This window comes from Malus sylvestris, chromosome 16 (genome assembly GCF_916048215.2).
Source record: "Malus sylvestris chromosome 16, drMalSylv7.2, whole genome shotgun sequence".
In the NCBI taxonomy this organism is placed as follows: Eukaryota; Viridiplantae; Streptophyta; class Magnoliopsida; order Rosales; family Rosaceae; genus Malus; species Malus sylvestris.
In genome coordinates this window covers 31,892,789-31,896,872 of record NC_062275.1, presented here as the reverse complement: position 1 = coordinate 31,896,872, position 4,084 = coordinate 31,892,789, and positions in this window count along the sequence as shown.

Here is a 4,084-nt window from a genome sequence, read left to right as displayed (position 1 = left end):
GACGCCATGTGCCTGTACCCATATCGTACCAATCGTAACCGCACTTATTACGACTTAAGTCTCCCAAGTTGCTAACCAAACAACACAGAATAGGCTAAAAGAGAATCCCTTGATAGTGTTGCTTTGAATTTTTAGACTTGCAATCATGCGAAATTTCAAAGTTTATATTTTTCTCAAGTGATTAAGGTATTCCCTACATCACCGAAAAAGGAAAAAAGAAACACACATTGATCACGAGATAAACAAACTTCAAAATTTCCTTATTGATAGAAGAAATAGGGTTATTAATAGGGGTGTGATTAAGTCTGGGAAGGATTACCTACATATCTATGGGAAGGAGAATCAAATCACTGGTGAGGATGATAAAATATAAGTATTACATCAGGGGTCATCTTTTAGGAATAGCCTATGAGAGAGCTTTAAAGACATGAGTTATTCATAGACTTGTCTTCGTGTAAACGGCGGCTTACGATTGAGTTCGAAATGGACAGCCTACATATCCCTGGGAAAGGAATCAAACTGCATGTAGTTCGAATTAGTGGTACACCTAAAGATAGTGTTGATGCATAAAATCAGCGAGGAATTTGGTACAACATAAAGTGTTAAGTTTGTGACCTTCGCTAAATTGCTCTGGTCACTAGTGTGGATAAGTATGTAAATGGATAGGGACAGGGAAGCAAACACAAGATGTACGTGGTTCATCCAGATTGGCTACGTCCACAGAGTAGAGGAGTTCTCATTAATTGTGAAGGGTTTACACAAGTACATAGGTTCAAGCTCTCATTTGGTGAGTACAAGTGAATGATTTAGTACAAATGACATTTGGAAATATTGTGAGAGAATGATCTCTATTTATAGCAGAGAGTTTCTAGTTTCATTTTTACATTGACACGTGTTGTGTTGTGATTGGCTTCTGATGTTGACACGTGTCACGCTATGATTGGCTTCTGATGTCGACACGTGTCGTGCTGTGATTGGCCTCCTGGTTAGAGGGAAACTCTTCTGGGTCATTGACGGTATAACTTTGACCGGTGCTTAGTAGTTTCGGGATTGGTCAAGTATGGTACAAACAATGCTCCCCTAAGTTCCCGAGTGAGGGAAGCTCATCGGTTGGGGACTTGCAAGATCCAAGCTATTGAGTAATCACGAAACTTCTAAGTACCAAAGTGTGGTATCATTTTCACTTGCCTTATCTGTCTCATATGTATATGTGGCATCTTCTTTGGAAGTACTTTTCCTCCATCCAGGGGTGGTATCTTTAACCGATGAAGATGCACAAGGTAATGTATCAATTTCACTTGAAGCTTACTTGTAGTTTCGGGCTTGGTCAAGTGTGATACAAAGCCTATAGTAGGAGTCCCCCAAGTTGCCGAGCTAGGAGATTTGCCGAAGGAAGTAACAGACAAGGTAAGCAATCAGACTTCCAAGCAAACAACCTGGATTGGAGGTTCAACTTCGGCTTTCGGTTGATTGTTCTCATTCTCATTGTGTCGTAAATAACACCAAGGATAAGGAGAAGCAAATGGGGAAGAGATGATATGAGATACTTTTGCTTTTGAAGAAGTAACTTTCCACAGGCTTATTCTTGAACTGGGCTGGAGGGTTTTCTGGTTTCCCCTAGAGTATAAGGCCGACTCAAGAATTTGAGGGTCAAAACAAGTCCGTCAAATCTAGAGTACGTTCGACGCTGATGATATGAGATTCTTTTGCTTTTGACATAGTAGTGGATGTATCGGCACGTGTTCTATTACGCTTGTCTCCACATGCTTCCTTGTATCCTTCTCCCTTGCCCTATCTGTTCCTCAAGCAGATGTGGTATCTTCTCTGGAAACATAAGCTATTGAAGATGAGTACTCGAGAGCAATGCCAGGTAAGTAATTAGACAAAGGGTTCCAGGCAGTCAATTCCTGATTGGAAGCTTGATTCCAAGTGCTGACTGATTGCTCTCTTTCTCCTTGTCTTGCAGGTAAGAACAAGGCCAAAGGAAAAGACAGGGAAAAAGCATGATATGGGATACTCTTGCTTTTAACCCTGATGATATGAGATATTCTTGCTCTGGTGTGGCTTGTTTGCAAAGGTATTATTGGGAGGAAAGGAAGCTGAGTATTTCGAGAGACTCTGCTGAGAATGCCCTCTTAGATGTGAAGAAAAGTTGAGCATTTTTTTTATTTGCTGGTTTGCCTAGGTGTGGAGGATGGAGGTCGACATATATAGGAGTCTCCCTAACAACAAGTAGTAGTGCTATTCCTTTACCCTTCTTGGTCATAACAATGTAGTGGGAGCTGCAAGCTTCACATGTTTTAACTTTGTCAGAGCATTTTGAAAAAGTGGTCTGTGGTATCTGGAAAGCTGATGTTGAGTGTGAAGATTGCAGATAAGCTTTATCCAAGGAAATCTGGCTCTCAAAGTTCGGAGAGCGATGCCTCTTCGGTTTTCGAACAAGCAATCTTGTCGGGGATCTGGCTCTCGAGATTCAGAGAATTGTACCTCTTTGATTTTTGAGAAAGCAATCTTGTTGGGAGTCTGGCTCTTGAGATTCGGAAAGCAGTGTCTCTTCAAATTTTGAGAAAGTAATCCTGTTGGGAGTCTGGCTCTCGAGATTCGGAAGGCGGTGCCTCTTCGATTTTTGAGCACGTAATCCTGTTGGGAGTCTGGCTCTCAAGATTCGGAGAGCGGTGCCTCTTTAATTTTTTGAGAAAGCAATCCTGTTAGGAGTCTGACTCTTGAGATTTGGAGAGCAGTGTCTCTTCGATTTTTGAGAAAGTAATCCTGTTGGGAGTCTGGCTCTTTAGATTCGGAGGGCGGTGCCTCTTTAATTTTTAAGCAAGCAATCTTGTTGGGAGTGTTTTCTCGAATGTGAGTAAAGGTTGGGCATTTTTGCCAGTCTGCCTTGCCATAGAGCACGGAGGTTGACACACATTGGAACTTTCTAGTTATCAAGCAGTGGTGCTGTTCCTTTACCCTTGTGGGTAATAGTAGGGTAGCTGGACCTTCAAAATTTATGTGTCTAAACTTTGTCAGAAATCTTTAGCAAAGTTATATGTGATACCCGATGAGCTGATGTTGCGTGTGGAAAGTGATGCCTCTTCGGAATCCGGAAAGTGGTGCCTCTTCGATTTTTGAACCAACGACAATGTTGCCCTTTCTTTTATAAGGGCACCAATTGTATGCAAGAAGTACATTCAGAGAGTTATTGCTTGTAGGAATTTTCCATTTACTTCAGAGATTTATTGTACCTCATTTCTCCTTCATCATTTCTGAGAATGTCTAGCCCATCCGACCGTCGTTTTGACTTGAACTTTGGTGAAGAGGTAGCCATGCCTTCTCAAGACAACATATGGCGCCCATCATTCTTATCTCTTACTGGTCCTCTTACCATTAGGGACTCTATGATGAAGAATGATATGACCGCTGCAGTGGTGGCCAGGAACTCTCTCACTCCCAAAGATAACATACCACTTTCCAAACGGTCTGATGAGTTGGCTGTTAAGGATTCTCTGGTTCTCAGTGTTCGGTGTGCAGTGAACCAAAAATCAAACTCATTCCCCCATAACCATGTATGCTAGATGTAATAAACTCTTTCCCCATAACCAGCATTATTTGAAGGTCTGTTATCAAACACTTCTATAGGAATAGCAGCAGACTCACATTTCCAAAACAATTTAATGAAAGCAATGATCATTGAAACAATATGCTTTAATCCACTTGTGTGAGTAAGCTAAACAACTTGCTTACCTGCAACTATTGCCTCCAAGTTCCATACCGCCAGCAACAGGTCAATTACAGCTGCAATATGGTTGTGGTATTTGAAGGAAAAATTTTGTCCTAGATAAGAACAAGTAAGAACATTTGAATACATATGCAAACTATTAACACTTTAAAGTAGGCATGCATTCAAAAACAATTCATAAAACCCATGACTTTCAAAGCCTAGTATATGGTGAACCAATAAACTCTTTAACAACATTAAAGAGAAGTAAAGATTTAGAGTTTCTTTACCCTTGAAGCTCATCCTTGTTTACACAAGGGATTCACCCAAGTGGAGGGCCTTCAAGTCACCTCCAAGCTCCTTGGATATTCCTTG